This window comes from Bubalus kerabau, chromosome 1 (genome assembly GCF_029407905.1).
Source record: "Bubalus kerabau isolate K-KA32 ecotype Philippines breed swamp buffalo chromosome 1, PCC_UOA_SB_1v2, whole genome shotgun sequence".
Classification (NCBI taxonomy): domain Eukaryota; kingdom Metazoa; phylum Chordata; class Mammalia; order Artiodactyla; family Bovidae; genus Bubalus; species Bubalus kerabau.
Genome location: NC_073624.1, coordinates 68675001 through 68702422, shown reverse-complemented (window position 1 = coordinate 68702422; position 27422 = coordinate 68675001). Strand labels below are relative to the sequence as shown.

Below are 27422 nucleotides of genomic sequence, written 5' to 3'. Positions count from 1 at the left end.
CAGTTGTATTCATCTGTAAAATGGAGAGGATTATTGACTGACCCACCTCACCAAATTGATGACATGAATCAGTGAAAAAATGGGGTGGATCAGTCATAAAAGACTATAGAAATGAAATCATGGTTAGTTTTTATTTACCCTTGTGGCTCAGCTGGTAAAGAATCCGCCTGCAATGCGGGAGATCTGGGTTCCATCCCTGGGTTGGGAAGATCCCCTGGAGAAGGGAAAGGCTACCCACTCCAGTATTCTGGCCTGGAGAAGTCCATGGACTATATTGTCCATGGGGTCGCAAAGAGTTGGATACGACTGAGTGACTTTCACACATCACATACTCATTTTTAAGTTACCAAGGGCCTAGAAATAGCTCAGAACATAACTGCATGTACTAATTTGTGGGGAATTAGGCTGAGTCCAGACCTTTACTTTTATGTCATGTTTATGTCTTAAAAAACAAACAAAACCACCAGAAAGAAAAAAAGTCAAAAACCAAAAACAACCTCAGGCATTTAAAAAGACAGAGAAAATGATTCCTTGAAATGTTTTAGGATTTCCTAGAATTATTTAGTCAAAGAATAAAACTTTCTTCTATAAAATGTTTATGATTCTACTGTTATAATCTGCAATTACAGCTACTAACATATTCTGTTTTACCTCATTTTTGCTCTCCTATATAATAGTGCTTCATATATAACAGATTGTCAACAAGTATATGACTGGACTTCTCTGGTGGTACACGGATAAGAACCTGTCTGCCAATGCAGCGGACACGGGTTCAATCTCTAGTCTGGGAGGATCCCACATGCTGTAGGGCAACTAAGCCCATGTGCACCAACTACTGGAGCCCACTCACTCTAGGACACTTGAGTCACAATAATGAGCTCCTGTGCTGCAACTACTGAGGCCCATGTGCCTAAAGCCTGTGCTCCACAAGAGGCCACAGCAGTGAGAAGCCTGTGCACTGAAACAGAGTACGCCCAGCTCACCTCAACTAGAAAAAGCCCATGCACAGTAACAAAGACCTAGTGAAGCAAAAAATAAATAAATAAATGAAATAAGTATATGATTAATTGCTATAGGAAAATTTTCAGGTAAAAGATGCTACATAATATAGCTCAGTCAATGTATTTTTTTTAATCTATCTTTTTAGGTAACAATTCTACTATTCAAGTATGCTTGCATTCATGCTAAGTTGCTTCAGTCATGTTTGACTCTTCACAACCCTATGGACTGTAGCCCACCAGGCTCCTCTGTCCATGGGATTGTCTAGGCAAGAATACTGGAGTGGGTTGCCATGCCCTCCTCCAAGGGATATTCTTGAGCCAGGGATTGAACCCTTGTCCTTTTTGTCTCCAGCACTGGTAGGCAGGTTCTTTACCACTAGTGCCACCTGAGAAGCCCCACTATTCAATTATATTTTTATATAAAAGAAACTATTAAAAACATTTTTCCCAAACTGACAAATTGGTTTTTTCTATTTCACCAATCTATATTAGGCAAATTTGCTATTGCGTTTCTTTCTTTCAACGTGCTTCTCAATGATGATGAAGGAACACACCTAGGTAGACCTACTAGTTAGAACATACCTAGGTACCACATGATCCTAACCCCAGGCCACAGCCAATTAGACCAGGGCTTACATCAAGTGAGGACAGGAAAGAAAGAACTAATACTTATTGAGTAGCCACTATATCCAAGGCACTACTCTTGCTTTTTACTCTTCATATACAGGCACTCATTTGACCCTCATCATAACTATGATGTAGGGACTATTATCATCATTCTCATTTCCTGATAAAGAAACTGTCACAGAGCCATTAAGAAAGTTTCCTAGGATTACAAGGCTAGAAAGATTTGGAGCTGAACTTCAAATCCAGCCAGTCTAGCTGCTTCTGCATGCAGAACCATTGATCTAACCATTGCAGCATATTTTCCTTAAATAGTATACTACCATATTACCATCTTTAGGTGAGGTGAAGACAAGTTTATCTTCTGTCTCAAGAATTTGAAGTGATACATGGAGAGACTGAGTCAATTGGTTAGTGCTGGACACTGAAAGTGTGAGGTAATTTTGTATTGCAACAGAAAGGAAAATCAAAAGACTATGGGGAAGATCAGGCCTGTGTTACCATTCCAGCCAGACCTAACAGACTTCCTGAAATTAGCCTCCAAGAAAAATCCCCTGGTTTTCCAGTCACTGAGTTTATTACTTAATTTGTACAAGTCTCTGTCCTTTACAGTATAAAAATCCCTCCATTGAAAGCGACTAAAAAATTATACAAAAAAGGATAGAAGTTTTATGTACATAAAAGTAGCTTTTTTGGGTACATAAAACTAGAAAGAAAGTAAGAAATATCCAGTAAATGAAACTAACTGAAAGGGGAAACCAAGTGGTTAAGACTGCTTTATTCAGGTTTCCTCTTGGGACATTTGATGAAATAGGTAGACTTGGACTTGAGATTTCACAGCCTTTGGGTATTTGCAATAGATCACACAACCCAAGGTCAGCCAGAGATGGAAAGTCTAAAGGGTGATATGCCCTCCTGTGACCCAATAAAACTATCGTCATTGTACCAGAAATAAGTTTGCAAGCTTGCAGTGCAACACATACACACACAACACAGCTGGCACCTGCAAAGGAACCAGTCTGCCTCTAAATTTGGCACTGGTGATAGGGAACAAAAAAATATCACCTGACGATTCGTGACCAACAGTAATCCTCACATGACTTTGCCCTCCAATTTCATACTACCAAGGTGGTTCAAACATCTAAAAACAGCTTATAGTATTAGGTAATGCCCCTGACCCAGGAAAAAGGAAATACAAATTCTCTCAACTAGAAATCCAACTTAGTTAAAGTTTCAAATAATTCTCAAATGATGAAGATCCAAGTGACACTTATTTGCAAGGCATTATTAAGCAAAAACCAGAAGAAACTACAGATGTATAATCTGGTCCATAAATACATTAGATAGCTAAATTAAACATATAAATTGAGTACATTTTAAATAGGAAAGGATTAAAATATCATTAAAGAGTAAGGGACCATGAAGAACTGTATAAAAACTAAACATTAAAAAAATTTTTTTCCAAAATATAACTAACTAAAACCGAACAAAAGCAAAGCAAAGCAAATGGATAAAAAAATATAAAACTTCCAATAGTGGTTAGCTCTGGAAAGGGGAGGAGTAACAAGTGGATAATAATCAAAGAATAAGACCAGGAAGATGCACATAAGGTAAGTTTTGATTTTTGTTAATGTTCTGATTCTTGAATTGGTTGCTGGGTTTGTTAGTTTTAATTATATTAACATAATTAAACACAGCTATGAATGATGAGAAGGAAATGGCAACCCACTCCAGTATTCTTGCCTAGAGAATCCCATGGACAGAGGAGCCTGGTGGGCTACAGTCCACAGGGTCGCAAAGAGTCAGACACGACTGAGCAACTTCACTTCACTTATGAATGATGAGAGCATGTCACAACCTAAAGATTATGATTAGTCTTTAATTCAATTCTGAATACTGGAGGCCAAAAGACAAACAATAAATCAGTAAATATTTTAAAACCAATTACAATAATTCATCACAATAAAGTAAAATTTTAAAATCATCTCAAAATTCTACGAAATTAAAACTGAAGAAAAATGCCTTAATCTGGTATCTATAACAACAAAAAATTAAACAAAAACCTGTAACATCATACTTAATGCTAGCAGTTTGAGAGGTTAGATAGAATATGTGATTTTTAAAAAGCAACATACATAGTATCCTCAAGGAATAGTTCTTCCTTTAAAATATAACAAACTATACCAAATCCTTCATAGATTAAAAGCACATAGAAGCCATGAAAGAAGACATGAATGAATAGAGATAAATCACTCTCATAAATTAAAAGTTTCAATATCATAAGTAGATGTATGGATTCAATTGTAATGAAAAATCCCATTTTTTTTAACCTGAAAACCTGAGTCTAAAATGTATTGAAAGATCAAAGGCCAAGAATAGCAAAGTTATTTCTGAAACAGAACCAGAGGAGTGGTATGTGCATGACTAAATATCAAGGCTCATTATACAGCTGTGATGACTGACAGTGAGAGGCACTAATACCAGGATAGATGAATTCATCAAGGAACACAACGGAAAGTCAGGAAACACATTCACAAATTATTTTAATTTCAAAACTGGTGTTATCAATCAGTAGGAAAAAAAAAAAAAAAGCTGTTGCTCTAAGCCAAGTCATCATCCATATGGAAAAATATGAGACTAAGTTTTCCCCTTACATCCTGAAGAAAAATGAACATAAGGTAAACACAGTCACCCTTCATGATAAAACAATGCCATAGCTGATCTAGCCAATACAATAGTCAATTGCCACAAGAGGCTGTTTAAATTCAAATGTAAATTAATTGAAATTAAATTTTAAAATTTAGCTCCTCAATCACACCATTCACATGTCAATTGCTCAGCTGTAACATGTAGTTAATGGCTACCATATTGGGCAGTGGCAGGTATAAAATATTTCCATCATTGCATACAAGTCTATTGGACAGAACCAAGAGACATTTACAATAGTATCTTTGACCTTGGGACCAGGAAAGGATGTAGTAAGCAAGGAGTAACAAATTAAACAAACAAAAAAGAGGGTGAAAATAACTGATGAATTTAGCTATTAAATTTCAGCACCATTTATCAAAAGATGCTATATAGAAAATAAAAAAGAAAGCCTTAACTTGAAGAAAGGTATATATAATATTTATATACATATGTAATTTATTTATATGTATACATAAAGAATACATGAGGTATATAAAGACTCTTCCTAACCAACAAAAAGATAATCATATAGAAAAATGATTAAAAGATATATTGGGTAGTCTATTCTGTTTGATGACCAAAATAAATACAGTCTCATTTATCCCATCAATATATGAAATAGATTAGACTGAAACATTAGACAATTTCTGTGTTCTGTTTTAAATCAGGAAGAGTAGGAGGGGGGCAACATATTTTTCAGCCTAGAAGGAAGATTACACTGGTTTGGACAGTATCACAGCAACATATAAGTAGGCTGATAATAATGTTTGAACATGTAATTAAATAGATATTTCTAATGTTAGCTTATCCTTTATTAAAAGACAGTTCTCTAGCTTACTTAACAATTTATCTTTACCTTACTTGAGCACACACACTTGGGAGGCACATAGGACACTTATGCCAGTGTAAAATGTGGTGGGAATGAGGGAATTAATTTCATATTTGTTTCAATCCAAAGAGTCAGAGAACACAAGATGTGTGTGACTGAGGGGTGGAATGGAAAATGTAGATAAAGTCACAAACATGAGGAAATACTGAAAATACAACTGAAATGCAATTTCCTCAATGCAAAGACAAATTTCTATCCTTGAATTAACATGAGTAGGTATTTTTCTGTGCACCATCCACTTCCTGACCCTTGCCCAAATGGAGAGAACAAAAAAAAAGAAAATCATAGTTTCCTACCTTCTGTATAGAAAAAAGAAGTTTTCACATTTAAAAAAAACACAAATTTACAAAACTTGTGTTTATGTACTTTAAACACTGAAACAAAACTATACTCATACCACATACCCAAGTTGTCTAATTTGAACTAAGTCTTAGTTTTAACCAAATTGTAAGAGAAGCAATTAAGGAATTTTGGCCTTTTATTGTGGTATATTAAAAAACAGCAAAAATACTAAACAACTTCAAAAAAAGTTTAAACTAGCTATTAATTAGCATTGCAATATGTCAAACAGTAATGTGATAGTTTGATCATACGCAGCCAAGGCAGTATGAGTCCATGCCAGTGATTCTAGAAGTTGACTCTGTTTGCCAGAAAGAAACAAACAATGCAGAACAGTCTGTGTGTAAATTTCAAGAAACTATGATATGATTTCACCTCTCAAGGTCCTTGTAATCTAAGAACAAGAGAAAAACAATTAGCAGCTTGGCAGTTCTGATACAACTAAATAGAATTAGACATCTGCAAAAAAAATTGGGACATTCGAGTCAGATTAAATGTTAGAGGACATATGACTATTACCAGTCATAATTAGGAAGAGTTCAGCCATGAATCAGGATTATGGCCCCATCGATGGAAATGCACGATGGGTGATAACCTTAAATCTAGGTAAGGTTGCAGCCACCACCATCATGATCCACTCTAGAGTAGCAGGGCTTCAGCTTCTGGGCCAAGGAAATTTATTTATTAGAAAATAAATGTGTTTATCAGAAAGTTATTGATTAGAAAATAAATCCAAATGTAAGTTGTTTTGCTAGTTGCTTTATATCCAAAATAAACTAGTACAGAGAATGCCTTGTACAAAACAACATAATAAAGGTTCAAAGATCAAGGTGTTTCCTTAGGCAAGGCTATAGACTTCAGTCTCTAGTATTTGAAATTTAGGCTGCAGTCCTTGTTTTTTGACATATCTCTGACTGTGTGGCACAGTCCATGCTTTTAACCAGATTTGAACAGGAGAACGGCCACTTGGCCTGGCGAGAAGCAGATGAAGTGTTTGATTTAATGGATTGTTTCAAGGATTCCTCTACCCAGAGAAGACTGTAAAGAGCATGGTGGCGTTTCAGTACTCACAGAGAACCAGGGTTCCAAAGATTTCTACAATCAGTATGTGAAGCCAAGCACAAAGCAACCCTAAGAACAGAAGAACACGAGGTTGGGAGACGCAAGTTCATGAATGCAAGCATGTAAGTCACTACTTTGCCAACAAAGGTCCGTCTAGTCAAGGCTATGGTTTTTCCAGTGGTCATGTATGGATGTGAAAGTTGGACTGTGAAGAAAGCTGAATGCCAAAGAATTGATGCTTTTGAACTGTGGTGTTGGAGAAGACTCTTGAGAGTCCCTTGGACTGCAAGGAGATCCAACCAGTCCATTCTGAAGGAGATCAGCCCTGGGATTTCTTTGGAAGGAATGATGCTAAAGCTGAAACTCCAGTACTTTGGCCACCTCATGCAAAGAGTTGACTCATTGGAAAAGACTCTGATGCTGGGAGGGATTGGGGGCAGGAGGAGAAGGGGATGACAGAGGATGAGATGGCTGGATGGCATCACTGACTCAATGGACCTAAGTCTGAGTGAACTCCGGGAGTTGGTGATGGACAGGGAGGCCTGGCGTGCTGCGATTCATGGGGTCGCAAAGAGTCGGACACGACTGAGCAACTGAACTGAACTGAACTGAGCTTGCAAATATAATCAGTGGGCCAACTGCATAGCTAAGGAAAGCCAACGAAACACTGTAGACTCAGACACTGGTGTGAAGCACAATTTTTTTTAAGTAATATTATGAATAATAAAAAAATATTATAAATATTTCTCCCAGTTTGGAGGGGGTGAACTTTTGTACATAATTTTATGTTCTGATCAATAATCCAATATGATTCCCTTCTGAGATGTATTCTTACTGTATATTTTATTTTTCTTCCTCACAAAAGTTTGCCTCCTACTTCCTCCACCTCTACACATGCCCTTATTCATTTTCTTATGATTTTTTTTTCTTTCCCTTCAAAGAAGACAAACATGTCTAATTCAATACTGTTTTTATAGTAGTAAAATTACAGATATTGTTCTTTTTGCAAAACCGAGAACAGGAAGTGATCAGAAAGAAGGACCTTCATCATCAACTTCCTTAGCTAATAAAAATGCCAAGAAAAATGTTATCACTTCTTGAAAATCACATAGCAAAAACTGTTCTAAATCCATAGGTAAGGCACTCGGTTGATGCCTGCATCCTTAATATTAATTCCACTGCAGATCACATTATACTGTCTTCATATGAAATTTTTTATAAACACATCTAATTATAAATTCAGTAATTACGTGGACGTTTTCAGAAGAAAGGATTTTCATATGAAGCAGTAAATAATTTCCAAGTTGATGTTTTGTGCTTTGCATCTAGGGTCCCAACTATGAATCTATAATAACACTCAGAGTTCTTCATGTAGGCAAAGCCTAGAATAAAGTGAATAATGAAATCAATCTCATGGGCAGGTTATCTATGGTTGTAAGAAATCAAAATTCACTCAATTTAGTTTAAAGAAAGGGCTTCCCAGGTGGCGCTAGTGGTAAAGAATTGCCTGTCAATGCAGGAGACATAAGAGCCAAGAGGAGTTCCATTTCTGGATCAGGAAGATTCCCTGGAGGAGGGCATGACAACCCACTCCTATATTCTTGCCTGGAGAATCCCATGGACAGAGGAGCCTGGCGGGCTACAGTCCACAGGTTCGCAAAGAATTGGACAAGACTGAAGCGACTTAGCATGAACACACGGACATCTTTAGGAAAAGGGGAAGAAAAACAAAAACAGGATCAACACAGAACTCGGCTGCAGAGTTGTTAGGCAGCTGCCTTCTCTGTCTGTATAGAGCCCTGAATGGTTCAGATGCTGAGTATAAGCTAAGAAATAAAATGAGGACTTCCAGGTTAGAGTGTCTAGTCACAAATATTATCTCCATTATTTATGATCTTTGTGAACTTCGTGTGGGTGCCTGGTTGCTAAGTCATGTCTGACTCTTTGCAACCTAATGGAATGTAGCCTTCTGGACCCCTCTTTCCATGGGAGTTCCCAGGCAAGAATACTGGAGTGGGTTGCCATTCTCTTCTCCAGGGGATCTTCCTGACCCAGGGATGGAACCCCTGTCTCCTGCATCTCCTGCATTGGCAGGTAGATTCTTTACCACTGAGCCAGTTTAAGAATCTGCCTGCCAAGGCAGGGGACACAGGTTCATCCCTGGTCCAGCAAGATCCCACATGTCTTGGGGCAACTAATCCTGGGTGCCACAACTACTGAAGCCCTAGCACCCTAGAACTTGTGCTCTGCAATAAGAGAAGCCACTGTAATGAGAATCCTGCACACCACAAGGAGAGAAAGCCTGAGCATAGCTACAAAGACCCAGCACAGCCAAAAATAAATAAATAAATAAAATTTTAAAAAAGAAAAAGAAAAGCAGTAGCAGTACTATTCTTACAGTATTAGACAAGATACCACAGATAAAGTGCTTAGAATAGTGTCTGAGACAGTATGCATTCAATAAATGAAAGTCATTATGATAACATAGTTGTAATTGCTTGTCCTGAGCATATGCTCCATCTCTCTCTGCCTGGCAGCTTCCTCTGTTTGCCCAGGCCAAATAGCCACTAGATCAGAGTTACCAATTTCTTACAACTTCAGTGCCCATGATTTCTGATTTCCTCAGCCCACATCACAGGATGTACACATGGTTATCCTTACTGGGTCTGCAGATTTCCTTAGGATCTGTCAGCAGAGGTTAAAGACCTGCCTTTCTGATATGAATGTTTCCAATTCACAGATTAATAAAATTCACAGGTGTTTTCCCTCTTAGGCAATATTGAAATAACCTAACAAATGAAACTAGCTAAGAAAAATATGAGCTACTTGTAAGATGCTAAGTTCACTGTATGCCTGCACAGCTATCAACGGAAGCTACATAATCACTTTTAACAGATTCAGTAGGATTAACACACGGGGTGAAATATTGGGTTTAAATAACCTCTAAGTTCCTTTGAGTGCATGATTCAATTTACACAGACAGACTATAAAATTGCAAGTCTTCAATAAAAGTCTGCAATATAAATTTGTGTGTGCTCAGTCACTTAGTCTTGCCCAACTCTTTGCAATCCCATGGACTGTAGCCTGCCAGGCTACCCTGTCTGTGGGATTCTCCAGGCAAGAATACTGGAGGGGTTGCCACTTCCTCCTCCAGAGGATCTTCTCGACCCAGGGATCGAACCCATGTGTCTTGTGTCTCCCGCATTGACAGGGAGATTCTTTACCACTGAGTCACCTGGAAGCCCACAATTTAAATTTGACTTCATTAAAATCCTACTAATCTGAAAAGGAAGAGGGTTTACCTCACACATCAGATTAGGCAAAGACTAAATATCCACTTCAAGAGAAAGTATCTGGTAAAATCTTCAAGTTTAAGTAAGAAGTCACTCAAAGACTTTAAATGTTCATTTAGATACACCTAACATGTAAAATCACCCCCACTCCAGTACTCTTGCCTGGAAAATCCCAGGGACAGAGGAGCCTAGTGGGCTGCCATCTATGGGGTCTCACAGAGTCAGGCACAACTGAAGCGACTTAGCAGCAGCAGCAACACGTAAAATATTTTAGGGTAGCTGATAAGTTTAAAAAAATTATAAAATTTCCCAGAAAATTTTCTTTATAATCAGGTGTTGTAAATGGGAATATATAGGTACAGGTAAAAAAAATATATAAATCACAAAATTATATTGGAAAAAATTCTACATAGAAAACACAGCCAATATCCAAGTAAAACAGTATTTTTAAGTGAAAGACATCACTTTTTGCACCAAAATTTAATGGTAGATAGGCGATTCCCACAAAACCAAGGAAAAAGTGAATGGTAGATAGGAAGATGGGGAATGATGGTGTCAATGGTCAAAAGACATAACCTTTTCTCTTTAGAAGTTCTTGACCTTAATATGTGCATGTTATTAGAGATCACACACAATAAGATTGTCATTACTGAACAATTAGTACTGTTAACTTCCATGCGTTTTGGACTTGGAGGGGAACATTCTACTTTAAAAGAATTAGCTTTTGCATGATCTTTATTTTCATTGCCTTGAAGGGTATGGGAAATGTGGAAGGAAAGTCTAGTGTGCTGATTAGTAGACTTCCAAACATTAGTCAAGGTTTAGGAAATTTGTTCTGGGCCTTGAATGCAGGTGACTTTTACTTATCTTTTAGCCTCATTATTTTTTTTATTTTATTTTTAATTGGAGGATAATTATTTTACAATACTGTGATGGTTTCTGCCATACACCAAAATGAATCCGCCATAGGTATACAATGCCCCCTCCCTCTCTAACCTCCCTCCCATTTCCCTCCTGATTCCACCTCTCTAGGTGGTCACAGAGCACTGCCTTTGGGTTCCCTGTGTCATAAAGCAAATTTCCACTGGCTATCTACTTTACACATGGTAATGCATATGTTTCAATGCTATTCTCTGAAATCATCCCATCTTCTCTATCCCCAGCTGTATTCAAAAGTCTGTTCTCTATGTCTGCATCTCCATTGCTGACCTGTAGATAGGTTTATCAGTACCATCTTTCTAGATTCCATATATATATGTGTTAATAATGATATCTGTCTTTCCCTTTCTGACTTACTTCATTTTGAATAATAGGCTCTGGGTTCGTCCACCTCATTAGAACCAACTCAAATGCATTCCTTTTATAGCTGAGTAATATCCCATTGTGTATTAGCCCCATTACTGAGTACAACTATATTTTTAATTTCATTTGTCTCAATCATGCTAGAAAGTATGGAATGAGTTTATTTGACAACACAACTAGCAAAAAAATACTAAGCAGCTATATTTTTAATTCTATAATAACACAGAAATCTATATTGGTCAGCCATGTAGTTTAACAAATGTTTGAGTATGAGGTATAAACAATAAAGCTTTAGAATATGGTGATAAAAATTATCTAGGGATGCTGAGTTGCCTGTTTAAAGAAATCTATGAAGTACAGCAGACAAGCATATAAATTGTATTGATAATTATACAACTTAGTGATATGGCCACAAGCTATAAATGCTATACAGCTGTAAAAGGAAAGATAATTTTGGGTTACAGATGTCAGGGTTCCAATATTTTTTTCTTAATATTTTTGCAATATACAGTAAATGTCTTTGCCTTCCATACAAAAAAAAGAAAAACATATAAAACCCACACAATTACATAAAATGTGGTCAGTCAGTTAATAATAGTAAAATAAAGTTATATTTTAGTAATTAAGAACTTTTATCAAAGGAGTTCAAAATTTTAGAATGCCTCTATTTATAATGTGGCAATCATAGAAATAAGAGGACAAAATGTCAGTAAAATAAATGTTTTCCTAATGATTAAAAACTTCAGTGTTTAAGAAATCAAAGTTATTCTATGAATAATAAACAAAATAACCATAGTGACCTCACATGAGATGTGTTCTTTTAGTTCTCTAATAATGAAGTTATATTTACATTATTTTGAGTAGATTAGGCCAGACCACGGCTCTCAAAAATTAACTCCCCACATCATTTTGCTTTTATTATGATTATATCAACATAAAAATTTTAGTAATCCATATGACCCTGATGTTTTGCATTTTATTATGGAAAGAGACAGTGGCCACCTACTTCGTTATGCATTGCAAAATACCTTAGAATATATTATTACATGTTTGAACTATGGAAATGAAATCCAAATTCAGTTACTCTTCAGGCACATGTCGGACTTTATAAATAATATTTTCAAAATTCTATTTTGTTTAAACACAGAGGTCTTTCCTCCAGGCACTGTTTCCTCAGTGGTGCTCCATTAAGTGAAATTCTGTTCAAAAACGGCATCTGTAATCAAGTTTGGAAAATTCTGAACTTAGGCATTACCCAAACAGACTGTAATTTGGACTGTAATTTGTCCAAAGCCAAGTGGTGTTTTATGAGTACATTAATGATGAATGATGACTTCCCTGGTGGAGTAGTGGGTAATAATCTACCTGCCAATGCAGGGGACATGAGTTCAATCCCTGGTATGGGAAGATTCCACATGCTGAAGAGCAAATAAGGCCACATGCCACAACTACTGAGCCTGCACCCTAGAGCCTTCAAGCTGCAACTCCTGAAGCCCACACGCCCTAGAACATGTGCTCCACAACAAAAAGCCACCGCAACTAAAGGTAGCCCCTGCTCACCACAACCAGAGAAAGCCCATGTGTAGCAACAAAGACCCAGCACAGCCAGAAAATGATTAATTAAAAATAAATAAATAAATGATACCTATATATGTTAGGGCTTCCCTGGTAGCTCAGTAGGTAAAGATTCTGCTTGCAACGCAAGAGATCTGGGTTCAGTCCCTGGGTCAGGAAGATCCTCTCTCTGGAGAAGGAAATGATAACCCACTCCAGTATTCTTGATTGGAAAATTCCATGGGCAGAGGAGCCTGGCAGGGTACAGTCCATGGGGTCACAAGAGTCGGACACAATTTAGTGACTAAATCACCACCACCACCTATATATGTTAAAAAAATAATGATGGATGAGGATATAATTGAATAAGAATAAACCCATTTTGCCTTTATAAATCTTATGAGTATGCATTAATTTAGGTAATATATTCACATGACTAAAGACCTGTCAAATAGAAAATGACATATGCAGATTAGATCTTTTATTTCATTCTTTATGGAGAAATGGGTCTAATACTAACCCTAAAATTAAAAAAAAAAAAAAGTGATCTCATTCACACTACATATAAACTCAAAATACTATGCATTAGGAAAACATCTAGATTAATTATTTCATAAAGTTAGCCATCCATCTCGCCAAACCATACATTTATGCCACGTGCATGTTCAGTTGCTTCAGTCATGTCTAACTCTTGGAGATCTCGTGAACTGTAGCCCGACAGGCTCCTCTGTCCATGGGATTCTCCAGGCAAGAATACTAGAGTGGGTGGCCGTTTCCTTCTCCTGGGTATCCTCCCACCCCAGGGATTGAACGCATGTGTTTTACATATCTTGTATTGGCAGGCGGGTTCTTTACCCCTAGTGCCACCTGGTAAGTCCACTTATGCCACAACATATAACAAAATCTGCAAAGTCTTACTGATTTTAGATAAATTCTCAAGCAGAATATGACTTTTAACTGGGTAACGATGCTAGAAAATATGCTATTAAGTATAATAAAAGAAATGAGTTCCAGTTACCTTTTATATAATGAATGTTACAGGAAATGTGGAAATACATAACACATAGCTTAGTTCTCCTCATGTAATGGGCTTATTGTGTAAATGCTGAAATTCCCTTAATTTCTACTGACTATAGTTTTCTCCAGAATAAAAGTGACCCAATTCCCCTTCATCATTCTATTGAACATTATTTTTTATTGACTTGAGACAACTTGAATAACTAAATATTAATAATAGAAACAAGTAGTCTTAAGATGATAAGAAGATAATTTTTACACAATAAAAGGCAAATAAGATAACTTAAAAATCAAATCACAATATTTCCTTTCTTGTATTCATGAAAAAATATGTTGGAATTTTTTTCATTAAAAACCAAAATATCTATCAAAATTCAAAGGAAATTTCAGAAAAATGAAGAGCTTATCTATAGATGACAAACACAAATTGAGCACTTTTAGAGGACCACCCAGAATATCTGTATTGCATGACAAATGATTCTTGTTGCTGTCTAATTTTTTCAGTTTTGTTTGAAGTAAATGATCAAATGGTTTGGTCAGAAGCAAACAGAGAATTTCCATAAAAAGATGTTATTTAGGTATTATCAGAGTGGTTCCTATCTTCAGTAAATACTTTAATAAAGTGCTTCCAACTCCATTCTATGACAAGTAAAATGCTGTAGAAGGAAATTCCTACTCTGTATTGACAGCTAAAGGTTACAGCCCAGGGTGGTAAACCTACAAGCCAGTTACTTTGGGCACCATGCTGTTGCATGTTCTTTATGCTTTTCTTTGTCAGTCTGGCTTCTGGCAACTTTTAGGTTCCCATGACTATTATCTGTAGTTTCCCCTTCCAGTAAAGCCAAAGGGCATTTCAGAAGGCAGTCAGTAGGTGCTGGCCAGAGTCAATGCCAAGATCCAACAGAGTCAAGTCATGGAGCAGGAACCAGGCGAGGGTCCAAAATGAGGCAACATGCAGGTTCCAACAGGCACATCTTTTTAGACTCTCCAGCACTTTATAAAGCTCACAGATAAATCCACATGTTATGTGTTCAGAAAACATAAACGCCAGGAGCATAAATGTCTTCATGATGCTTAGGACACTACTTGTTCAGCAACATGCCAAGATGGACTTCTGGAGTAATGGCAGCAGCATCCATGACACTATGAGAACTGGAACAGTCACCAAAGATACAAATGCCTGGTCACTTTGCTGCTGTTATTATTACTGGCACAACTGTGTGCCTACGTGGTGTACTAGTTTCACAGAGCCAATAAATGCAGCATCGGAACGTCTGCCAATTTTGGCACACACTTCTCTCCACATACCCATTTTCAATCCTATCAGGAAACTACTCCTACAAGAAAATGTGAAAAAAAAAGAAGGTAAAAGTCAGTGTCAAGTGAAGGAAAATAAAGTTTTTAGTAGTGATCACTGATATATTGGAAACAAAAATCAAGCTGTAAAATTAAAACAGTTACCAGGTTGTATGTGTTTTTATTTTCAGATTTCTAGGAATTTGAGAGAATTCCCAGGAATGTAGAAAGGGGATGTCTGCATAGGCAAATAATATACATTTTTTAAAAAAAAACAAACTTTGATTCTCTATTGAAATAAAGTTAACCAGTGAGCCTAGAGATTATCATACTAAGTGAAGTAAGTAAGAGAAAGACAAATACATGATATCACTTACATGTGGAATCTTAAAAAGTTATACAAATGAACTTACAAACAAAAACAGACTTACATACATAGAAAATAAATTTATGATTACCAAAGGAGAAAGGGGAATAAATTATGAGTTTGGCATTAATAAATATACACTACTATATATAAAAAAAGATAAACAAGGACCTACTGTACAGCACAGGAAACTATATTTAATATATTGTAATAACCTATAATAGAATCTGATAAAGAATCTATATATATATGTATACATGTATATATACATATATACATATAAAACTGAATCACTTTGCTATATAGCTGAAACTAACATAATACTGTAAGTCAGTTCAGTTCAGTTCAGTTCAGTCGCTCAGTCGTGTCCGACTCTTTGCGACTCCATGAATCGCAGCACACCAGGCCTCCCTGTCCATCACCAACTATACTTCAATTTAAAAATATCATGGCACTTCAACTACCTTGTATTATCCTGATGCCTTTTAATAACATAAAGAGCATATCAGAACCACTTTCTTTGATATCATTAATTATTTGATTTCAAAGATGGGTGGTCCATTTCAGGAGCCAAAACAGCCCTTGTAGAAAGTTTTCTCACCCCAATACATTATTTGGGGATATCATATTTGTTTTCAGAATTAATTGATACTCCTTAATAGGATTATTGATCATAATTTTTTCAACTTGAATCTGTGTGTGTGTGTTCTCAGTCTCTTAGTTGTGGCCAACTCTTTTGACTCCAAGGACGATAGCCCACCAGGCTCCCCTGCCCATGGAATTTTCCAGGCAGGAATACTGGAGTGGGTTACCATTTCCTACTCCAGAGGATCTTCCTGACCCAGGGATGGAACCTGCATCTCCTGTGTCTCCTGCATCTCCTACACTGGCAGGCAGATTCTTTACCACTGTGCCACAAGGGAGGCCCCTAGACTATTCATACACGTGTTCCGTTAACAAGGGAGCATTTGCTTTTTTTCCCATCAACTCTGTGCTATAAAATACTATTCAGTAGGTGGTATGTGTATGTGCTTAGTTGCTCAATTCTGTCCGACTCTTTGTGACTCCATGGAATGTAGCTTGCCACGCTCCTCTGTCCATAGTCTAGAATACTGGAGTGGGTTTCAGGACCCTCCTCCAGGGGAACGTCCTAACCCAGGGACCAAACCCAGGTCTCCTGCATTGCAGGTGGATTCTTTACTGTCTGAACCACCAGGAAAGTCCTCAGTAGGTGGTAATAATACCTTATAATTTTCCCAGCCCTTCCTTGATTGGATATCTTTTGTGGGTCAAGGAAGGGACATTTAAATTGCAATGAACAAATTATATTCTATTGTCAATGGCAAAGAAAAGTCCCATTCACATTGTGTGTTAGTGGATAAACAAGACATAGCATTCAATTCAACTGTCTCACATTTTAAAACATGTAGTACCTCAATTATATATTTTGAAGTTTTTCTTCTATGAAAGAAATACATTTTAAAACAATGATGTTGGAATTTCATTACAGCACCGTCTTCAACATGCTACAGTTGAATGCTCCTGTTCCTATAACAAGGCTATGTAAAGAGCTAAATTGCTTATAGTGGGAAACTTCCTAAGTCCTTTTGAAATGGACTCTGTATAAGATGAACTCTTGCAATGAATTTCAAGTATAATGAAGTTATGGTACTTAAATGAACCAATTATTACTAAGATTTTTTTTTAATGTGACATGAATAGTTTTTCTTATTAAGGTATAATTGGAACTGAATGTACCTATTTTAAAAAGCATAATCAAGTACTCAAAAAAAAGGTTAGAACAATATTCAGATCCCAATTTATTTAAACATAGCCTTAATTAAATAGTGTTATCCATGTCTACTCAATTTCTTGGTACTAGCATTCATCCCAACATGCACAGTTCACAGAGCTGACATTTTTGAAAAAAGGATTATTCATGCGTGCTATGGTCTGAATGCTTGTGGCCCCCCAAACTCATGATTAAATTTTATGCCCAATGCAATCATTTCAGGAGGTAGGGCCTTTGTGAGGTGTTTAGGTCATGAGGATGGAACCCTCACAAATGGAATTAGTACTCTGATATATACCCTCACAGGGCTTCACAGGTGGCACTAGTGATAAAGAACCCATCTGCAGTAGACATAAGGGAAGCAGGTTCAATCCCTGGAAGATCTCCTGGAGGAGGGCACAGCAACCCACTCCAGTATTCTTGCCTAGAGAATCACATGGACAGAGGAGCCTGGAGGGCTACCGTCCATGGAGTCGCAAAGAGCTGGACATGACTGAAGCCGCATACAGATACAGACCTCACAGGGCTCCAGAATCCTTTCCACAGTGCCAGGACACAACTGAAAGTCTGAAACCCAGAAGCAGACCCTCACCCAACCACACTGGCACCCTGATCTCTAACTTCCAGCTTCTAGAACCCTGAGAAATAAATGTGATGTTTATAAGCTACCCAGTCTATGGTATTTTGTCACAACAACCCAAATGGACTAAGACAATACGGAAGAGAGACAAAATACAATTTTGCCAACATTTATCTTGTCCTCTTATTTTTTGTTTGTTTTGTGTGAAAGACTTACAGGTGTGATTTTCATATTTAAAAGCAGGACTCTTTTAAAAAGCAGCACATTCAAGAAGGACAGAATTCTAAGTGTTTCTCTATTATCTTCCCCACAATTTCCCTTTTCTATGAAATGTGTGTGTAGAGAGGGAGGAGTCTACCTCTACCTGGGATGACTACATGGAACAGAGGGGAAAATATGGATTTTGGAAATAGAGCTAACCCACCTGACACATCAGATGCTTCATTTCTTCCTAAATTAGTGAAAACAATACAGGATACCCATGTAACAGGGCTGTTGATGTTGTCAGATAGTGACTTTCTGATTATGTGAGGTGATATATGTAAGCCCCAGCAGCTATATCTCTGAATATGTGTCTTCTCTTTTTTCTTTTAAAATTCCAAAAGTCTAAAGAAGACCCAAAAAATTACATCTTTCAATTTAGATTTTATAGACCACATCTTAGTATCTCACTGTATAGCTGAGGAGACGTTAGTAGTACTGCTTTAAGACAAAAACTGATAAAATAAGATGTTTAATAAAATGTGAAATAATTTAAAATAGTGCTGTGACCCCATGGACTGTAGCCCGCCAGGCTCCTCTGTCCACAGGATTTCCCAAGCAAGAATACTGGACTGGGTTGCCATTTTCTTCTCCAGGGGATCTTCCCAACCCTGGGATCGAACCTGTGTCTCCTTTGTCTCCTTCATTGGCAGGCAGACTCTTTATTGTAGAGCCATTGGGGAAGCCCAATTTAAAACTGATTATATCTTTAAAAAGTTGGAGGGAACATTTACTCTTAAATGAAAGTTACAGATCAAATATGCATAATAATTTTGATCATTGATACTGAAGTATCCCAATGAACAGTAATAATGAGGTTTCTAAGCATTTAGAATGAGATTTTTTAATTGGTAATACAGCTATATAAGTGTATATAGCCTTTTCTGAAATGGTTGAAAACAAATGTACATAATGGGCCCAACAAAGGGTAATAGAGTAATAAAACTGTTATTGGTCAAAATAAATTTAAAACAATAAATTTTGCATGCTTCCTCATTGAAGTGTTTTTTTTTTTTCTTTAAATTACTGTGTTACTAAGAAAATTAACAATAAAAAAGGAAAACATTTTTAGATGAGCTTGAGATCTGACATCACTAAATCCTACAGTAGTAGGCCATTGCCGTGTGTAATTAATGTTCTCCCCAGGGCACAGTGGCCAGGTGACTCTCCAGAGAGATGCTAATGTGGTCCATGGGGGATGGGCTTACATTGTTTTATATCCCCTGAGGTTTCTTCTGAATTGTTCACCTTTTCCTATCTACTTATTATGCTGTCATATCCATTAGTGATAATGCAAATATTCCTGCAGTATCTGCCACTTTTTAAGTTCAGAAAAAGAAACTGGTACATTGATTGTTTTTCTTCTGAAAGAGGCCATGCTGCTAAGCCGCTTCAGTTGTGTCGGACTCTGTGCGACCCCCATAGACGGCAACCCACCAGCCTTCCCGGTCCCTGGGATTCTCCAGGCAAGAACACTGGAGTGGGTTGCCATTTCCTTCTCCAATGAAGGAAAGTGAAAAGTGAAAGTGAAGTCGCTCAGTCGTGTCCGACTCTTTGCGACTCCATGGACTGCAGCCCACCAGGCTCCTCCATCCATGGGATTTTCCAGGCAAGAGTACTGGAGTGGGGTGCCACTGCCCTCTCCGTGAAAGAGGCCATAGCTTTAGGAAAACACATTCAAGCATTTTATTGCTACGTTGAAGGCACCAGACAATAAATACCTGGAATTTATATGGTACTAGGAAGGGGCACTGCAGAAAAAGGAGGACATTACAAATAACTGAATCTTAAGAGGCAGAGTTAAGAGCTATGGATCTCATTTTACTTAGACTATTCATCTCTCAGCTCTAAAACGTTCCCACTTCTTTCATTGAAGCTTTCTTTGATCACTCCATTACATAGCAAAGTCTCCTTCTGGAATCTTAGAGCAGGGGTCAACAAATACTTTTAGCTAAACTGAAAGATTTTTCTCTAAACTGAAAGTTTTCTCTAAACTGAAAAATATTTTAGGATTAGCAGATTTAATCACAACTATTGAACTCAATCTGCAGCAGGCAATCTGCCACAGAAAACACAGAAACCAATGGGCGTGGCTATATTCCAGAAAAAAATTTTATTTATATAAACAGGAAGGAGGCCAGATGCGGCTCAAGGATTATTTGTACTTGGTTAACCAATGTTGTAGACAATCACTGCTCTAACATTTTGACAGTCAGTCCTACTTGATTGTTCTTTAACTCCCCACACAGAGAATGTCTCTGAAATTAGTCTCCTTAGGGAGATCAGGAAAGATGACCTAGACATAATCTTTTCAAGTCTTTGTGCAGATTATTTCATGGAGCAATGCTCAATTATTTACTGATTTAAATTGACTTAACATATGCGAGCAAGATCTACTTGCCATTAGCAGCCTGCACTGAAACATCTTCTGAGATATTGACCTTTGGGGTTCTCTAATGGGCAGCCTCATCTGCTGAGCCTTTATTCTACCTGCATATATCTTACTTGGTAATAATGAAAAATAGAAATTCTATTTTTAAAAGATCAGACACATAGGAAGGACTTAAATGTTGCTTTAAAAAAAAGTACAACAATAGTTATGTTGACATAGGTTTGTATCTTAGTATGAACAAACATCTCTAAATCGTGATAGCATAATCGCTATTGCTTTTCCCTTTCCCACAGTCTTTTTTTTTTTTTTTTTTTATTTTTAGACTTTACATAACTGTATTAGTTTTGCCAAATATCAAAATGAATCCACCACAGGTATACATGTGTTCCCCATCCCGAACCCCCCTCCCTCCTCCCTCCCCATTCCATCCCTCTGGGTCGTCCCAGTGCACCAGCCCCAAGCATCCAGTATCGTGCATCGAACCTGGACTGGCAACTCGTTTCATACATGATATTTTACATGTTTCAATGCCATTCTCCAAAATCTTCCCACCCTCTCCCTCTCTCACAGAGTCCATAAGACTGTTCTATACATCAGTGTCTCTTTTGCTGTCTCGTACACAGGGTTATTGTTACCATCTTTCTAAATTCCATATATATGCGTTAGTATACTGTATTGGTGTTTTTCTTTCTGGCTTACTTCACTCTGTATAATAGGCTCCAGTTTCATCCACCTCATTAGAACTGATTCAAATGTATTCTTTTTAATGGCTGAGTAATACTCCATTGTGTATATGTACCACAGCTTTCTTATCCATTCATCTGCTGATGGACATCTAGGTTGCTTCCATGTCCTGGCTATTATAAACAGTGCTGCGATGAACATTGGGGTACACGTGTCTCTTTCCCTTCTGGTTTCCTCAGTGTGTATGCCCAGCAGTTTTAAATGTGTTTATATGTGCTACTACTTCTAAGTAGAAAGTCAGGAATTTCCATCGTAAAACTCCTTTAGGATATATTCCCAGTTGATGTTACTAATTTTGTGTCTATGTGAAAAATTCAGCACTTAAATATTGTTGCAGCATCAATATCAATGTTGAATTGTCTTCCTGTATGTGTTCTGCCAAGAGAACGCACTGGTCAAGCAAACACCCTCTTCCAACAACACAAGAGAAAACTCTACACATGGACATCAGCAGATGATCAACACCGAAATCAGATTGATTATATTCTTTGCAGCCAAAGATGGAGAAGCTCTATACAGTTAGCAAAAACAAGACTGGGAGCTGACTGTGGCTCAGATCATGAACTCCTTATTGCCAAATTCAGATTTAAGTTGAAGAAAGTAGGAAAAACCACTAGATCTTCCAGGTATGAACTAAATCAAATCCCTTATGACTATACAGTGGAAGTGACAAAGAGATTCAAGGGATTAGATCTGATAAACACAGTGCCTAAGAACTATGGAAGCAGGTTCATGACACTGCACAGGAGGCAGTGATCAATACCATCCCCAAGAAAAAGAAATGCAAAAAGGCAAAATGGTTGTCTGAGGAGGCCTTCCAAACAGCTATGAAAAGAAGAGAAGCAAAAGGCAAAAGAGAAAAGGAAAGATATGCCCATTTGAATGCAGAGTTCCAAAGAATAGCAAGGAGAAATAAGAAAGCCTTCCTCAGTGACAATGCAAAGAAATGGAAGAAAACAACAGAATGGGAAAGACTAAAGATCTCTTCAAGGAAATTAGAGATAACAAGGGAACTTTTCATGAAAAGATGGGCACAATAAAGGACAGAAATAACCTAACAGAAACAGAAGATATTAAGAAGATGTGGAAAGAATACACAGAGGAACTATACAAAAGAGATGTTCATGATGCAGATAATCACAATGGTGTGATCATTCACCTAGAGTCAGACATCCTGGAATGCAAAGTCAAGTGGGCCTTAGGAAGTATCACTGTGAACAAAGCTAGTGGAGGTGATGGAATTCCAGTTGAGCTATACCAAATTCTGAAAGATGATGCTGTGAAAGTGCTGCACTCAGTATGCCAGCAAATCTGGAGAACTCAGCAGGGGCCACAGGACTGGAAAAGGTCAGTTTTCATTCCAGTCTCAAAGAAAGGCAATGCCAATGAATGCTCAAACTACCGCACAATTGCACTCATCTCACATGCTAGTAAAGTAATGCTCAAAATTCTCCACGCCAGGCTTCAACAGTACGTGAACCGTGAACTTTCAGAAATTCAAACTGGTTTTAGAAAAGGCACAGGAACTAGAGATCAAATTGCCAATATCCACTGGATCATCAAAAAATCAAGGGAGTTTCAGAAAAACATCATCTACTTTTGCCTTATTGACTATGCCAAAGTCTTTGTGTGGATCACAAAAATCTGTGGAATATTCTGAAAGAGATAGCAATACCAGACCACCTGATCTGTCTCCTGAGAAATCTGCATGCAGGTCAAGAAGCAACAGCTAGAACTGGAGGTGGAACAACAGACAGCTTCCAAATTGGGATAGGAGTATGTCAAGGCTGTGTATTGTCACCCTGCTTATTTAACTTAATGCAAGTACATCATGAGAAATACTGGACTGGATGAAGCACAAGCTGAAATCAAGATTGCCAGGAGAAATATCAATAACCTCAGATATGCAGAAAGTGAAGAAGAACTAAAGAGCCTCTTGATGAACGTGAAAGAGGAGACTGAAAAAGTTGGCTTAAAACTCAACATTCAGAAAATGAAGATCATGGCACCTGGTCCCATCACTTCACAGCAAATAGATGGGGAAACAGTGGAAACAGTGTCAGACTTTTATTTTGGGGGGCTCCAAAATCACTGCAGATGGTGATTGCAGCCATGAGATTAAAAGGCGCTTACTCCTTAGAAGGAAAGTTATTACAAACCTAGATAGCATATTAAAAAGCAGAGACATCACTTTGCCAACAAAGGTCCATCTAATCAAGGCTATGGTTTTTCTAGTAGTCATGTATGGATGTGAGAGTTGGGCTGTGAAGAAAGCTGAGCACTGAAGAAATGATGCTTTTGAACTATGGTGTTGGAGAAGACTCTTGAGAGTCCCTTGGACTGCAAGGAGATCCAACCAGTCCATTCTGAAGGAGATCAGCCCTGGGATTTCTTTGGAAGGAATGATGCTAGAGCTGAAACTCCAGTACTTTGGCCACCTCATGTGAAGAGTTGACTCATTGGAAAAGACCCTGATGCTGGGAGGGATTGGGGGCAGGAGGAGAAGGGGACGACAGAGCATGAGATGGCTGGATGTCATCACCGACTCAATGGACATGAATTTAAGTAAACTCTAGGAGTTGGTGATGGACAGGGAGGCCTGATGTGCTGCGATTCATGGGGTCACAAAGAGTCAGACATGACTGAGCAACTGAAATGAAATGAACTGATGTGTCAAAACTCAGAGTTTTTGTCTATATGTGAAATACCCATATTACTATAAAGTCAATGAGTTGTTGTTGTTTGAATTTCCTACTTGGATCAGGCTGTGAAAATAATATTATAATTCGTAAATACCTGTGCACAGAAGCGGATTTTTCAAGAATAAAGAGGCTCTGCCTCAAAATGCACCAAAAATATTAGTAAAGATAAAAGAATAATAATTGTGATTACCCCTTACGTTACCTGCATTATTTATTTACTCTCCAGCAGCAATCCTGTGTCTCCATTTTTAAAAAATGAGGCAACTGAGGCTCTGAAGGTTTACATAGCTTGATTTTGGTTAAACAGCTGAGATGTGGCTAAATCAAAATTCCACCAAGGTCTATCTATCTATCCACAAAGACTCTGATCCAACATGTGACACGGTGATGGAGAAAAAAGGGAAAGAGAAAAGAGAGACCCACAGACTAAGACAGACTACAGTGAACACGACACTGGAGCTCTGCACAAAGCTGATGGAAAGACATAAATTGCTTAAACTTGCTTTGAAAATAGGTTCCATTATTTGTGTGACTCAAGACTAAAAGGATCTTACTGTTTTATTCACAGCCATCTCTAACATCTAAAATGGTGTCTGGAGCACAGTGGATGAATAAATAGTTGTTATTAAAGGATTACATTCTCTGGCTTGAAATATGTCAGAGGCTTTATTCAAAATCCCATTTCACAGCAGAAGTGACATGTACATATCCAAGAGAATTCTCCAGACACCCCTCTGTTCATGCACCCACCACTGCCCACAGCCTGGAGTATCCACAGGAGTCCTGCCACCCAATGCACACTCCCCTACCCCACATCATCTTGCTACCTGTGCTAAAGGAATCGAATCCTGGAATTATTGTTTATTCAGTCCCTAATGGCTCCCCAGCCTCTCTGAGTCCACAAGTGATAAGAGGTCATTATTTTCTCGAAGCCTTTTAGTTTGGTTCCAGATATTTCCTTTAAAAAGTAAGGAAGTCTTATCATTCTTCCAACTCTGTGTTTTAACAGATCAAGTCCTGTTATCCTTGACTAGTCTTTTTTATTTTTTTTAACATTTCTCAAACTTCCTTCCTCTAGAATCTCTTAAAATCCAGTGCAGAATTGCATATTTTAAAAGACTAATATTAAGAAGGTACATTGTGGTTAATAGATTCAGGACCAGATCCCTCCACTGACAAGATGTACAACCTTGGGCAAGATACTTATTCTCTGGCCCTAATTCCCTTACCTGTAAAATAAGGGTCATAATAATGTTTTCTCATAAGGCTTGGAGGATTAAATTAGTTAAAAATGTGTAAGATGAATATGTAAAATGATGCCTGGCATGTAGAAGTCCTGGATAAAGGCAAGCTATTTTTACTCAAAATAATCTCTATAGCTTTACGTAAGAGCCACATCTTTGGTCTCTAAATTCACTTATTATACACACACACACACATATACACAGCATGTTAGGTTCTTTACCTCTTATAGCATTAACCTGCAAAGACAAATAAGTTTACTGAGGGGCTAATTTCTAATTGTAAACAAAATTTAAAATGAGTTTCCTTCTTTATTCCCTTTCAGTGTTTATTCATGTATTCATTCATTATGCTCAGCCAGGAAATGGCAAGCCACTCCAGTGTTCTTGCCTGGAGAATCCCAGGGATGGGGGAGCCTGTTGGGCTGCCGTCTATGGGGTCGCACAGAGTCGGACACGACTGAAGTGACTTAGCATAGCATAGCAATGGGCCACAGAAAGAAAATGTTCAACTCTGAGGTAACAGTGGGTCCTTCCAAAGGCAGATCTCTCTATATGCCTTTATTTCCCACCTTCTAATTTCATCTGAAAAAAGACGACACTGATGGCCAATGGGATCATGAGCAAGTGATCAAACATTTATATTCATAAACAACCATTTTCATCCTTCAACTATTTTGTACATAAACAGACTTTCCTAAACTTGAATGCTTCCAGAAACATATCGGCCCTAAAAACGAGCTTAACCAGGTCACATAAAGAAGGGATAGAAAAGTGAATATTTTACATTCACAGAGAAAACATAAGACACGTCAGCTGTCACCACAAATATACAGGCTGTCAGTCAACCCAGAAAAAGATTTTGTGTGGCGCCAGAAAGCTAAGGACCCTTGGTAGAAGTAAGAAGAATGTAGTCACAACTGAAACTGCCTTTAAAAGAACAGGCTGCCTGAGTACACATTTGTTGTTGTTCAGTAGCTAAGTTGTGTCTGATTCTGACCCCATGTACTGCAGCATGCCAGGCTCATCTGTCCTCTACTATCCCCTGGAGTTTGCAATACACATACTGAAATCTTAAAAAAGCTTCTTGTACCTATCCAGAGGCTTCAGAGAAAATTTGGATGTGGTGTTTATACCCAGCTTTGAAGGTTGAAGCTTGACATGGAAACAGCAGGAGGTTAGAGCATTTTAAGATGAAAGAACAGCATGGCCAAAAATGTGGAGGCAGGAAACGGAATGAAAATAAATGAGGCACAAGGGACAGTTCAGTTTGACCTGAGGATGGTGGCAGTGGGAGATGAGCCTAGAAAAGATTTTCGGAAATACAGAGATTGAAATGTTGGTCCTTAGACCTAGGTAATGGGAGTCACAAAGTGTTATTAACATATAGGAAAGGGAGGTGTATTTCAGTGTGAGTATCTGGAGACACGTACAGAATTAACTAGGACATTGGGAAACTATTAGCAAGGAGATCAGCTAAGAGACTAGGATGTGAGTCTAAGTAGTATGTCAAAAGTGCCTGGACTCCAGCATCAGAAAAGAGGACACTGATGAAAGAAATATTTTGAATGTCTTAGCAACTGACTGTAAAATTCAAGGCTGGGGCAGGGGGTGGGGAACTTGAGGTTCTCGTTCTAGATTAGAATACTAACACCAATAAAAGAAGCAGAGCCAACAGAAGGAAAGAAGAGTGTTCAGAAGGGACCACAGGGTGTTGGCAGTGTCAGCAGCACAGAAGAGGGGAGCTGTCCAGCAGGCATTTGAAAAGTTCTGGCCACAGCTATGTGAAGGTCAGGGTTGAAGATAATGGCTTGAGTGTTACTCCTACTGAGGTCAAAGCACAGTCCAAGAGAGGACAAACTTTGCCAATGGATCAAATTTAGACAAGAGAAGAATTCAAAACAGAAGTTGAGGAACACATACTTGAGTGAGTAGGTGAAGTGCAAGTCGCTCAATCATGTCTGACCTTCTGAGCCGGCCAGGCTCCTCTGTCCATGGAATTCTCCAGGCAAGAAAATTGAAGTGGGTATCCATTCCCTTCTTCAGAGGATTTTCCTGACCCAGAGATTGAATCCAGCTCTCCTGCATTGCAGGAGCATTCTTTATCATCTGAGCCACAAGGGAAGCCCAAGAGTAGTGGAGTGAGTAGCCTATCCCTTCTCCAGGGGGTCTTCCCAATCCAAGAATCGAACCGGGCATTGTCTCCTGCATTGCAGGCAGATTCTTTACTAGCTGAGCTATGAGATGAAAGGAAAGTCAAAGAGGAAGCCACTAATGA

General features: G+C 38.0%; 1 protein-coding gene across 2 annotated transcripts in view; it reads right to left on the bottom strand.

Moving 5' to 3' along the window:
• Positions 1 to 27422, bottom strand: part of SLC16A7 (solute carrier family 16 member 7) — a 197932-nt gene that overhangs the window by 164592 nt on the left and 5918 nt on the right. The window lies entirely within an intron of this gene.